The 14145-nt window shown below is 40.1% G+C and overlaps 1 long non-coding RNA gene across 1 annotated transcript in view; it reads left to right on the top strand.

Moving 5' to 3' along the window:
• Positions 1-4786: 4786 nt before the first annotated feature.
• LOC102477417 (uncharacterized) overlaps positions 4787-14145 on the top strand; it is a 26902-nt gene continuing 17543 nt past the window's right edge. Inside the window, exon 1 of the long non-coding RNA XR_336741.3 lies at positions 4787-4917. This is a non-coding gene — a long non-coding RNA (uncharacterized LOC102477417). The remainder of the gene's footprint in view (positions 4918-14145) is intronic.

Raw genomic sequence — 14145 nt, 5'->3', positions numbered from 1 at the left:
CATGGCATTCCCTTTTGAAAAAGCAATGTAATACACTGTAAAGTTATATGTAATCCAATGTAATATAAAGAAGATTATGATGATAATAAAAAATTTAAAAAAAAAGTTTTTGTTTTGAGGCCAGCAGGGCATGATGGTTAAGGTTTTGGACTCACACATGGTTGACCATGGTTCAAGTCCTGGACCCAGTGGTTTGAACATCACACTAGGCATGTGTGCCCCAAATCCTGAGAGGAGAATGGATGAGAAAGGATTGTGGTGTGGCCATCCCCCCTGGGGAAGGGGGTGATTTCTCACTTTCTCTCTCTCTGGTGAACACACATCCCTATAGCAAAAATCTCTCTTAAAAAATGATGTAAAGTAAAATTCATGTATGTATCTGTACAATACTATAAATTTTAATAGTTTTGTTGTTTTCTTTTTAGGCTTTTGCCATAGAGTGTGGACGCTTACCAGAGAGAGAAAGAGACAGAAGCAAAGTGAGAAATCACCCCCTAGGAGGATGGCCACACTGTAATTCCTTCTCCTCTACCTCCTGTCCTAGGATTTGGGGCAAGCATGAACTCACAGCTGGCATAATTTTCAAGCTGCCAGGTCCAGGATTCAAACCACAGATGGCTATGTGGGAGTCCAGTGCCTAAACTGCCATGCCACCTGCTGGCCCTGACGTATAGATTCTTGTATGCATGATTAACAAAATTAACAGAACAATTCCAATATCCAAAAAATTCCCTCATGCTACTTCTTTGCAGTCAGACCTTCTCCCCACCTTTTAACCGCTGGCAATCACTGATGTGTTCACTGTAACTTTCGTTTTACTTCTTGGATGTTGAATATTAATAAATGGAATAATAAGTATGTACCATTTGAGATTGACTTCCTTTAATAAAACACATTGGCGGTTCATCCAAGTTTTTCCACATAGCGATAGCTTGCTCATTTTTATTCTGAGTACTTTTTCATTGCATGGATGTATCATGTGTTTATCCATTCGGTCACTGAGAGACATTAAGTTTGTGTGTAGTTTTTTTCTTGTTTAGAATGTTAATATGGTAGATTATACTGTTTAATTTTCAAATGATGAACTAGACTTAATTTAGAACATTTTGGGCAAATAATGCTGCTGCAAACACTGGTATACAGATTTTTGCTATTTGGGGAAGTTTTAATTTCTCTGAGATAAATGGATAGAAGTGGCATTGCTGAGCTACAAAATAAGTGTACCTTTAACTTTCTAAGAAACTGCAAAACTACAATAACTATACTAGTCCAGAATGGCTGTATTAAAATATAAGTGGACTTCAAAATATTTGTGGAACAATGGAAATAAAGTACAAATTTATTTTGGTGCAAAATTGTTCAAAATTCTTTTTTTATAAATCATTTTCCATGAATATTCTGAAGATACCCCTCATAAGAATGTTCTAGTTGTTCTACATTCTTGTCAGCATGTAGTATTCTATTCTCCTCTTGGGATTTTTGGGCATGTGAGTTTTAAGCCACCACGTTCGGGACTCATACTACAGGGGACTATGTGGGAGTTCTGCGATGTAACCATTATGCCATTTGCTGGTCGCAGCATGTGGGCTTTTTTTTTTAATCCATTCTAGAAGTACATAATATTACTTCTTGGGATTTTTGGGCATGTGAGTTTTAAGCCACCACGTTCGGGACTCATACTGCAGGGGACTATGTGGGAGTTCTGCGATGTAACCATTATGCCATTTGCTGGTCGCAGCATGTGGGGTTTTTTTTTTTTATTAATCCATTCTAGAAGTACATAGTATTACTTCACCGTTTTGATTTGCCTTACTCTAATGACTGATAATACTGAACCTTTTTATTTGCATATTTGCTATCCTGTATCATTTGTTTTCTGAGTCACTGAGTTGGCACTACCTGCTAATCTACGTGATCTTGTGAATAAATGTCATGTTTCTCTTGGTCGAGAACTAAATCTGAGTTCTTCCAAACCCCAATTATCTTTGTCTTAGGTAAGCTAGGTGCTCAAAGGTTTGCTGAGAACAGGGTTGGATCGGGAGGATGGATGAGGAGGATCAGTTGAAGTAAAAGGATGCTTGGTTAATGCATACTGTGTTAGGGTTTGTTTTGTTTTGTTCTCTTTTTTAGAGAATTTTGCCTTAGAGCATATGTACTTGCTGGAGAGAAAGACAGAGACCGTGAGAAGGAAAGGGAGAAATCACCCTCTATTAGGGATTGCCACGCTGCAATGCCGTCTCCTCCAATCTCCTCCCAGGATCTTGGGGCACACAGGTATGCCCAGTGTTGAGTTTCAAGCCACTTGGTTTGGGACTCAAACTGAACCTTGGTCAGAAATGTTGGAGTTCTGAGTTGTAATCACTATGCCATCTGCTGGCTCCAGAGGTATATGTTTTAGGTTTAAGGAATATTTTTAAGGCAGCATAAGCCCATTTTGGAGATAAAAGATTAGATTTCTGATAAATACTGAACGCTCTAGTCTGTGAGGCAGCTCTGAGAAAAAGGTTCTCAGACAGAGGCCAAATTTCTATAAACAAGGACATTCTAGCTGGCATTCAGAAAAAAAAATTCCTCAGGAGAAGCAACTAAAAAAAGGATGCTGGCACCAGTAGATGGCTTAATGGTTACATCCCTGGACTCCCATATGACCCACAGCAATTCAAGTTCCAGAACAGGAGGCTTGAAACTCACACCAGAGGCGTGTGTGTGTGTGTGTGTGTGTGTGTGTGCGCGCGCGCACACTTGCCCAATCCTGGGAGAATGGAGAAGAGGTTGCCCTGTAGTCATACCCTGTCTCTCAGGGGTGATTTCTCACTTTCTGTCTCTGCCTCTCCAGAAGGTGCACCCACCCTATAGCAAAAATCTCTTTAAAAAAAAAGAAAAAAGAATAAAAAGAAAAGAGGATGTTAATGTCTTTGGGAAAGAGAAAGTAGTAGTAACAGCCCCTTTCAGTCAGCTCCGCAATAGACTCAAACTTCAGTTCTACCACATGCAAGCTGTCTGGGCAAATTACTCAACTTTTTTTGGCCTAAATTTCCTCACTTGTATCTACCTTAGAATTATTGTAAAGATTAAACAAAACACAAGTAAAGCACCTAGATCAGTATCTTATTCCTAGAACAACTCTTTCCTTAAATAGACTAGTAAGAGGGGCGGTGAGGGATGGCACTGGGCTGAGACTTTTATTAGGTGAGATTCTAAAACGGAGTGGGCCCGGAACGAACTGGGGGAATAGTTGATGGTGGTCGCATTTTCAGGGTGGGTATCAGTGGCATCATCAAGACTGTGGGAGGCCTTCGAACACCGCCCAAAGTTGGGGTCCTCGGAAAAGTCATGCATTTCTGCACAGAAAGAAAAATACATCATGACTTTTCCCAAGGCTAGCCTGGGAAAGCACTTGAAGGCTCACCATAAAGCGTTATGAGCACTTGTGACAAGACAGAACTCCTGGGGAAACCTTGGGCTCAGGAACGGCCTCAGGCGGGGCGGATGGCAGGGACGATAACACCCCGAGCGCCTAAGCCGCGGAGGCGCAGAGAGGAGCCCGCAGAGAAGGATGACGTGCGAAGAAAACCCGGCGGCGCAGCCTCTGCTGGCTTGCCCTCACGTTCTCTCTCGCCGCAACCCTGGCTGGGACGGCCACTTACTGGAAACTGCAAGGAAACAACCTTTCTGAGGGTGGTGAGGGATCAGGGCGGCTACCGCCGCGGAGGTTGAGGCCCCACCAACCGCGTGCGAGGGGGCGCAGGGCTGACGGGCAGGGACGTCAGAGTGCATGCGCGCAAGTCCACAAACCGGAAACCCCGGCTACGTCACAGAAGGGGCGGGGAAGCAGCGGCTCTTCCGGTCGGAGGCAGGGGCTGTGGGAGGTGTGAGGGCGGGGTCGGCGGGATAAAGTTGCGCTTTACTCGTCGGTGGCCGGACCCTTCTAAGAGTATCTCCACGGCGTTGTGATACGTTCTAACTTAAGGGCCGAATTCCGTAGTGATTGTCCCAAATGGCAAAGATTTTCTGAGATTTGTTTGGAATTTTGTGTTTTTGTAGATTAATTTTTCCCAAGTTTGATAACCAGTACAATATTGACACTTTTTTTTTTTGGAAAGGTTTTTACTATAGGGCACGTTCGCTCGCCAAAAAAGAGACAGTGAGAGGAATCACTCCCAAACGGGGATAACCACACCTCAATCCCTTCATCTGTTCTCCTCTTGGGATCTTGGGCACGCACACACACGGCCTGAGTTTAAGCCACCGGGTTTGGGACTCAAACAGGGGTTGACTACATGGGAGTCTAGAGACATAGCCAGTCCGCCAACTGCCAGTCCCAATACTGACATTTCCTATCCAGAAGTAGTATTTCTTGTCTGTTTGTCTGGCCGTGTTCAGGTGGACGTGCAATTTTCTGGGCGTCTTGCACATTTCGTTTTGGGGGGTCCCCTAGTTATTTTTATTATAGTTTATTTACCTAGTGGACTGTCACTGGGATAATGCGACTTTTGGTTGTTCATCTGGCCACTGCCGAACTTTCGTGGTCTAAGAACTTGACAAATAATTTGATTTTGTAGGTCAGAATCTGTAAATAACAATTTTGGCTTTTTCCAATAATTCAGTACAACACTGAATAGTAGCTACAGGATAACTAATTTTTTCTCTACAGAAGTTATTTAGATCACATCTTAATGTTTCTTTCATGATATTTTCTGTAGATTTCTAGTAGATGTCTTCTTTTTTAGTTAAAGGCAATTATTTTGCTACCTTGGTTGTCTTTTTAAAATTTTTAATCGGAAATTTTTACCAAAAACGATAAGAACTTTGTCAGTTTTACCAAATATTTAAGTGTGAGTCTGAGATGGTCATATGACTTTTCTCATTAGTCAGTATAGAACCACAGTAAAACAGTGAACCATCCTTACTAACCCGGTAGGTATTATTTCAGTATGTTGCTGGATGCTGTTTGCTGTGTATTTAACATTTTTGGACCTGTATTCATGTTGGATTGGTTTATTGTTTTCTTCTACTGTCCTTCTCTAGTTTTCATATCAGGTTATGCCAAGTCTTAAAATGAGTCAAATGTTAACTTATTTTTATATGGCAGATATTAGACATAGCATGTACACCATAGGGCAAATGTGTGGCTGAACAGGCACACATGACAGAGGAAGAGAAAGAGCGCAAGAGCATGCAGGACAGGGAGAACACTTCCCCAACTGGACCTGGACATGCTGTAATGTATTTTTCCTCCATTTCTCCATCCTGTCAGGACCTTGGGCATGCATGTGTGCCCCACATGATTGGAACTGTTTGGCCATGTGGAATCTGGCTCCCTCTGCACAGCTCCTAAGGGCTGTGCTCTGGGACTGTTCCCGTTATGCTTTGAAGAACTCATCTTTAAAGCCATCTGGATGTGCTGCCTTTTTAAGGAAGAAGTTTGTTTAATGTATTCCATGGTGATTGATATACATTATCTTTCTTTTCCTTCCTTGAACAATTAGTATTTTTCTTTGAAAAAAGAAAATATGTACCCTTTTTCAGGGCCAGCTGGTGATGTGTGGTTAAGGTGCTGGACTCCCACATGGCCAACCAAAGTGAATTCCAGACCTGGTGACTTGCTTTCTCATTTTTTCTCTCTCCCTCCCCCTCTTCCCAACCCCCATCTCTCTCTGTTGAGTACGTGTCCTCTGGACATTAAAATATTATTCCTAATGTTATTTCTCTCATATTGTTCTCATTCATTCTTTATCCTACTGGAGTCTTTTTCTTTCTTTTTCTCCATCAGATATACATAACCAGCTTTTGGTTTATTGGTAAACTCTGTTTTTAAAGTTTTTTCTCTTTCATTAATGTATGCCTTCATTAATTCTTTGGATTCATTTTGTTCTTTTAATATTGGCCTGTCAGGAAAGTCATGACACATTTTTACATACAAAAACATAGAAAAATACATCATGACTTTCCAGATGACCTAATAGAATACTTTTTAAAGAAAAATCTTGCATGTTTTATTTTAAAGAATTATTTTATTTAACATTATTTACTTACATATTTTAATTTGACCAGGGAGGGACCATGAGAGAGATAGAGAGGGAAAGTGAGAAAACAAGGCTCCAGGTCTGGGACTTGAACCACTGTCAGCCATATAGGAGTCCAAGTGCCCTTAACCACCATGCCACCTGCTGGCCCCAATTTTCTTTTTTAAAAAATGGATAAAATGACAGAATAATATAATGTACCTGTGTACCAACCACCTAACTTATGTTTTAACATTCTTCCATATCTTCTTCAAAATTTAATATTGAATATTCAGTTAGATCTTCCTGTGAACCCTCTGTAATCTCATTCTCCCTATCTTCTTCCTCCCCAAGTACTTCTTGAATTTACTATCATTCCCATGAAGCTTTTATACATACATATATATATATAGATATATACACACACACATATATATATAGTTCTACAGTACAGTATTTTTTTGTTTTCAAACTTAAATTATATAATTCTGTAAGTTGCTCTTTTGTCGCCCATAATTATGTTTACAAAATTTATCCATGTGGATGTATATAGTTCTAGATTTTTTATTTTAACTGAATAGTATATCCAAATTTATCTGTTATCCTGTTGCTACTAATTTAATGATTCCTTATTTTTGCCATTTTTAACATAAGTTAATGCACATTGTTACACAAAGCTTTTTGAGTGAGAATTTCTTTGTATTTAGAAATGGAATTGCTAGGTAAAAGGATTTGCACAACTTGATTTGATATTGGGAAATTGTTCTCTAGTACTTATAGTAGCTTACTCTTACCAGCAGTGTAGGAGAGTTGCTGTTCTACATTTATGCAACATAGGTTATCCCCTAAACTCACTATATGTAGTTTCTTTTTGTTCATTTTTTTGTTTTTTGCTTTTACAAAAGTAAAAGTGCCATCAGTAACTTTTCTTGTAGATGTCTCCTGGTACATATGTATAAAAGTTTCTCTGAATATATAACCAGTCACGGAGCTGTTTTCTAGTTTTAGATACATTTTTAAAATCTTTTTTTATTACATTTAATCACTGTACATTTTTACAACTTATAAAATGGTTTTCCCCAGCATGAATACAGTGCATATTAGTGAAGTCAAAGATATTACCATATACATTATCATGAACAGGTAACTTTTCACTTTTGTATCTGACACATTTTTTTCCTGATCCCCTTTCTCCCGTTCTCTTTTACCTACCCCCTCCTATACTGCCTCTAGTACCTATAGTTGCCCTCTCTATTATACCTTCCAACATTTCAGTTTCTGACATAAAGAGCAGACATTTGGTATGTATTAAGCAGAGACATACAGTGCCTCTCTTTCATAGTCTGGGTTGCTTCCCTTAGCATTAAATCTCCCACAATTGTTCACTTTGTATCAAATGCCAGGGTCTCATTGTTTTTTTTTTATGGCTGAGTAGTATTCCACAGTGTATATGTGCCACATTTTTTCAATCCATTCACCTACTCTTGAACATTTGGATTGGTTCCATGATTTAGCAATTGTGAATACTGCTGCAATAAACATGGACATGTGTTTTCCCAACTGAGTGTTTTCCTATCCTTTGGGTAGATACCCAGGAGTGGAACTGCTGGGTTGTATGGTAGTTCTATTTGTAGGTTTTTGTGGAACCTCATATGTTCTCCACAGTGGCTGTACTGATTTACATTCTCAACAATAGTGTAGGAGAGTTTCCTTTTCACTGCAACCTCACCATCACTCCTCATTCTTTATTTTTTTTTAATCTTAGCCATCCTGACTGGAGTTAAGTGATAACTAACTGTGGTTTTGATTAGCATTTCTCTTGTAATATTAATAGATGTTGAACATTTTTTCATATGCTTTTTGGTTATTCATATGTCTTCCTTGTCTGTTCAGCTCATCTGTCCATTTAAAAGTTGTGTGTGTGTGTGTGTGTGTGTGTGTGTGTGTTTGTGTGGGTAAGCTTCTTGAGTTCCTCAGATATTCTGGTTATCAGTCCCTTAACTGAGACTCAGTTTGCAAATATGTTCTCCCATTTTGAGGCTGTCTCTTCACTCTAATCATTGTTTTTTGCTCTGCACAAGCTTTTTAGCCTGATGTAGTACCACTTGTCTATTTTGGGATTATTGCTTGTGGTTCGGGGGTCTCATTTAAGAAGTCTTCTACTATTCTAATGTCTCCAAGAGTTTCTCCTGGTTTTTTTTTTTTTTTTTTCCCCACCAGTAGTTTTATTGTTTGAAGTTTTACATTTAGATCTTTGATTCACTTTGAGTAGATTTTTGTTAATAGTGAGAGATAGGGGTGCAGTTTTATCTTTCTGCAGGCGGATATCCAGTTTTTCCAACACTATTTGCTGAGATTATTTTTTTCCCCATTGTATTGTCTTTTGATTTTAGATACATTTTTAAAGGGATGTATATGCCCCCATTCCCTTATCTGAGATTTCTACTTTTTTAAAAATAAAATTTAACTAATTCATATATATTGAACTTACTTTTTCTATGTATCATGCTTCCTGTTGTTCTTTTCTGCCTTTGGTTTGATAGTTCTTTTCCCAGTTTTTTTCCCCTTTACTGGTCTGAAAGTTATACATTTGATTTTTATTCTAGTAGTTACTCTTCTAACTCATTTACATTTATATCTTTATGTAAGTACAGAGTTCTGTATGAGGCACTCTTGTGTATACTTGTTAAGAGTAAAGAGTAGTTAAGAGTGGTTAAGCCCTAGGAACCCCACATGGTTGATCATGGTTCAAATCCTGGCCCCAGTGGCCTGAAAAACACATCAAGCATGTATGCATGTATGCCCTAAATCCTGATGGCATAGAAATATGGAGAAAGGACTGCAGTGTAACTATGTTCAATTGGGGGGAGCTTTCGCTCTCTCTTTTTTCTCCCTCTCCCTTTGAAGAACACACATACTCACTGAATTAAAATTAAAAAAAAAAATGGCCTCTCTGAAGCCAGACTGGTTGGATTCAAATCTGGCTCTACTACTCATTACCAGTGTAAACTAGAGCTTGTTACATATCTCTCTGTGCCTCAGTTGCCTCATCTATAAAATGAGGGTCAAATAACAAACAGTACTTCATAAGGTTGTTGTGAGATCATTGTGTTAATATGCATAGTGTTCTTAGGACAGTACTAGTACATGTATCTCTGATCATTAAGTTTTTCATTTATGACATGGAGATAACACTTGACTAGCAGAGTTATTTTAAAGGTTCAGTGTGTATTGTATACTTTCATTTTAATACTGTAAGCACCTGCTATGTACTCAAATTAGACATGGTTTTCTTTAATTCAAGGAGTTTATGATCTAATAAGGGAACAGACATGTAAACACAATCAGTGTCATGTGTTTATATCCTATTGGGTTATCAGAAAAGTCATGACGTATTTTCCTATGCAAAAATTTGTCATGACTTTTCCAAATACCCAATATATTCATATTCTTCCCATGTCCTCTCTTGTTCTCCTTCTAATCCATGTTCCTCAGACTTAAAAAATAATCAGATCATGCATCTTTTTGCCAAAACCTTGTTATCTTTTATTAAACTTTACACCATCCATAAACTTCTCACATGCCCTCAGCACTAGATTCTGAGCCCTGCTTCCTTCTCTAACTTCAAGTACCACTTTGCCTCTTCTCTGGGATTCCTACCACACTGCCCTCTTCCCAGTACCTTAAACCACCTCTTCAGTGCCCTCTACCAGAATTCTTTTTTTTTGTTTTTTGGAGAGATTTTTGTTATAGGGTGCCTGTGCTCACCAGAGACAGAGAGAGACAGAGAGACAGAAAGCGAGAAATCACCCCTCAAGGGGGATGGCCATGCCACAATCCCTTCTCCTCCATTCTCCTCTCGGGATCTTGGGCATGCATGCACACGCGCCCGGCAGGGACTCCAACCGCGGTCGACTACATGGGAGTCCAGCAACATAGCCATTACGCTAACTGCTGGTCTCTCTACCAGAATTCTGATCCATCCCTCCTGCTCTTCTCACACTGACTTATTATTCAGACTTCAGCTTTATCTGGCCAGGTTCTTAGTTACAAATGATAGAATCCATTTTGGTTGAGAGAGGGGCTTTATTAAGCTCACAGAATCTCCAGAAGGGCCAGAGGCCAAATGTACACGCAACAGGACCTAAATGCACTAGAGGCCCTGGTGAAAATCCATCGCTGCTGCCATTACTTCCAAACTGCCACATACACGAACACTGGTGGGCACCACCTTTTAGCCACAGTTAGACGCCTTTCCTTCTCCCTCCTGCTTATTTTCAAGCTGAACTTTTGCAGGGCTGTGCTTGTTTGCTGGAGCCTAAGTCACAATGCTGCAAAGGGGGTCAAGGTAGCAAGTTTTCTCACGAGAAATTCCTTAGAACTTACAAGACTGTTCAAAAGTGCTGGGCATTCAGAAAACATGTCATATGGACATGTAAATATTGTGTTACCAGGGCCAGCAGGTGGCACAGTGGTTGAGGCACAGGACTTCCCACATGGTTTACCGCAGTTCGAGTCCAGGACCTGGCAGCTTGCTTTCTCACTTTCCCTCTCTCTCTTTTTCTGGTGAGTGAATGTGCAAAAATAATGATAATAAATAAAAGAAATAATTTTTAAAAAAATTGTGTTACCTTTGCATAAAAGCCTTTCCTGACAACTTCGTATACATTTTCCCCACCTGAGTCCCATATTCTTTCATTATACCCTTTATTATTTTCTTCAAGACACTTACCACAATTTGTATTATTATGTACTTATTTGTTCAGATGTTTTATAGATGCTGGAGCCACAGAATCTAGTCTCCATGTGGAGTTTCAATTAAGAGTAGTTCAAGTAGTGAAAAATAATTTCAAAATGTACTTTAGTGTTTAACATGGGTCTCCTGCAAGGAAAAAGCAGCAAAGAGGCTCCAACTCACAATTCCCAGCAGTTCCATTGTTTCATTATTTCCTTTTTTCTTTAATTCTCCCCATTCCGTCACTGGATCTCCACATAATAGATCACAGTTCGAGTCCTCTCTTTTTTCTCCCTCTCCCTTTGAAGAACACACGTACTCACTGAATTAAAATTAAAAAAAAAAATGGCCTCTCTGAAGCCAGACTGGTTGGATTCAAATCTGGCTCTACTACTCATTACCAGTGTAAACTAGAGCTTGTTACATATCTCTCTGTGCCTCAGTTGCCTCATCTATAAAATGAGGGTCAAATAACAAACAGTACTTCATAAGGTTGTTGTGAGATCATTGTGTTAATATGCATAGTGTTCTTAGGACAGTACTAGTACATGTATCTCTGATCATTAAGTTTTTCATTTATGACATGGAGATAACACTTGACTAGCAGAGTTATTTTAAAGGTTCAGTGTGTATTGTATACTTTCATTTTAATACTGTAAGCACCTGCTATGTACTCAAATTAGACATGGTTTTCTTTAATTCAAGGAGTTTATGATCTAATAAGGGAACAGACATGTAAACACAATCAGTGTCATGTGTTTATATCCTATTGGGTTATCAGAAAAGTCATGACGTATTTTCCTATGCAAAAATTTGTCATGACTTTTCCAAATACCCAATATATTCATATTCTTCCCATGTCCTCTCTTGTTCTCCTTCTAATCCATGTTCCTCAGACTTAAAAAATAATCAGATCATGCATCTTTTTGCCAAAACCTTGTTATCTTTTATTAAACTTTACACCATCCATAAACTTCTCACATGCCCTCAGCACTAGATTCTGAGCCCTGCTTCCTTTTCTAACTTCAAGTACCACTTTGCCTCTTCTCTGGGATTCCTACCACACTGCCCTCTTCCCAGTACCTTAAATCACCTCTTCAGTGCCCTCTACCAGAATTCTTTTTTTTTTTTTTTTGGAGAGATTTTTGTTATAGGGTGCCTGTGCTCACCAGAGAGACAGAGAGACAGAAAGCGAGAAATCACCCCTCAAGGGGGATGGCCATGCCACAATCCCTTCTCCTCCATTCTCCTCTCGGGATCTTGGGCATGCATGCACTCGCGCCCGGCAGGGACTCCAACCGCGGTCGACTACATGGGAGTCCAGCAACATAGCCATTACGCTAACTGCTGGTCTCTCTACCAGAATTCTGATCCATCCCTCCTGCTCTTCTCACACTGACTTATTATTCAGACTTCAGCTTTATCTGGCCAGGTTCTTAGTTACAAATGATAGAATCCATTTTGGTTGAGAGAGGGGCTTTATTAAGCTCACAGAATCTCCAGAAGGGCCAGAGGCCAAATGTACACGCAACAGGACCTAAATGCACTAGAGGCCCTGGTGAAAATCCATCGCTGCTGCCATTACTTCCAAACTGCCACATACACGAACACTGGTGGGCACCACCAGGTAGCCACAGTTAGACGCCTTTCCTTCTCCCTCCTGCTTATTTTCAAGCTGAACTTTTGCAGGGCTGTGCTTGTTTGCTGGAGCCTAAGTCACAATGCTGCAAAGGGGGTCAAGGTAGCAAGTTTTCTCACGAGAAATTCCTTAGAACTTACAAGACTGTTCAAAAGTGCTGGGCATTCAGAAAACATGTCATATGGACATGTAAATATTGTGTTACCAGGGCCAGCAGGTGGCACAGTGGTTGAGGCACAGGACTTCCCACATGGTTTACCGCAGTTCGAGTCCAGGACCTGGCAGCTTGCTTTCTCACTTTCCCTCTCTCTCTTTTTCTGGTGAGTGAATGTGCAAAAATAATGATAATAAATAAAAGAAATAATTTTTAAAAAAATTGTGTTACCTTTGCATAAAAGCCTTTCCTGACAACTTCGTATACATTTTCCCCACCTGAGTCCCATATTCTTTCATTATACCCTTTATTATTTTCTTCAAGACACTTACCACAATTTGTATTATTATGTACTTATTTGTTCAGATGTTTTATAGATGCTGGAGCCACAGAATCTAGTCTCCATGTGGAGTTTCAATTAAGAGTAGTTCAAGTAGTGAAAAATAATTTCAAAATGTACTTTAGTGTTTAACATGGGTCTCCTGCAAGGAAAAAGCAGCAAAGAGGCTCCAACTCACAATTCCCAGCAGTTCCATTGTTTCATTATTTCCTTTTTTCTTTAATTCTCCCCATTCCGTCACTGGATCTCCACAGCTTTTCTCCAGAAACCTTGCCCCTTGGGCTCTCCCTTCTAATGTTTTTCCCGACTGCTCTTGTTCTGTATCAGACATCCAGAACCAGTCTGAGAGAGACATTTTCTCAGGGCACAGGGAAGAGAAGTTGAGAGGCAAAAATCTTCATCAGAGGAGGCTAGGCATTTTACCACTGATCATTTTTCTCTACCACTGTGATTGACCTACAGATTATAAATCTGAGGAAGACAGGGACAGTATCTGTTCTACTGCAACTAACACCGACTCTTACAAATGCATAGTCAATTAGCATTTGTTTTCTGGGAAAAAGATAAACCCAGCAATTGAGGTCTGGTAAAGCATGTTACAGCAAGGGTGCAAGGTCAGTGAAGGGTGGGAGTGGGTGACAGGGTAAGGGCTGGCTGGTGAAAGCAATCCTGAGGTGAGGCCAGAGCAGAATCCTGAAAGGAAAAGAACTCACCAGGCAATGGAGGTGAGGGTAGAGAAGAGTATTCCAGGCAAGACCATAGCACAGACTCGGAGGAATGTCAGCCATCTTGGTGTCATAGTGCTACATGCTAAGCAGGAGCAGTCAGGAGGGGAGGTTGGAGGGGCAGAGGTAGGCATGGAGGTCTGGCATCCATGCCCATGGGGCTGGCCTTTATTGTGGTTGATGGTGCCACTTTCCACATGGGGAGGGAGGAGTCAGACTCAGATTTCCATATGAGAGATCACCAGGTGACTGTGTAGAGGCTGGATCTAAAAGAGGCAAAACTAAAAATAACAGGTGTTGAGTAAAAATGTAGGTTTGAAACAGGACAATACGCAATAGGGGTAAATAGTAGGAACAATTTAAAGCAAGTATTTGGATGTCAAATTGGGTGACTAGATGGGGAAGATCTAGAAATGGTGTCCATACTCTGGCTTGGATGATGACATCCTTAACTGAGGAGAAAAAGTAACAGGCTGGCAGTGGTGGGAGAGTGAGAAGACATTCAGTTCAGTTATGATGAAGAGGGCTTTAAAGATTAGAGGTTCAG

Source organism: Tupaia chinensis, unplaced genomic scaffold (genome assembly GCF_000334495.1).
Source record: "Tupaia chinensis unplaced genomic scaffold, TupChi_1.0 Scaffold142846_1, whole genome shotgun sequence".
NCBI lineage: Eukaryota > Metazoa > Chordata > Mammalia > Scandentia > Tupaiidae > Tupaia > Tupaia belangeri.
The sequence above is the reverse complement of the archived record's forward strand: the minus strand, read 5'-3'. Positions and strand labels throughout refer to the sequence as shown.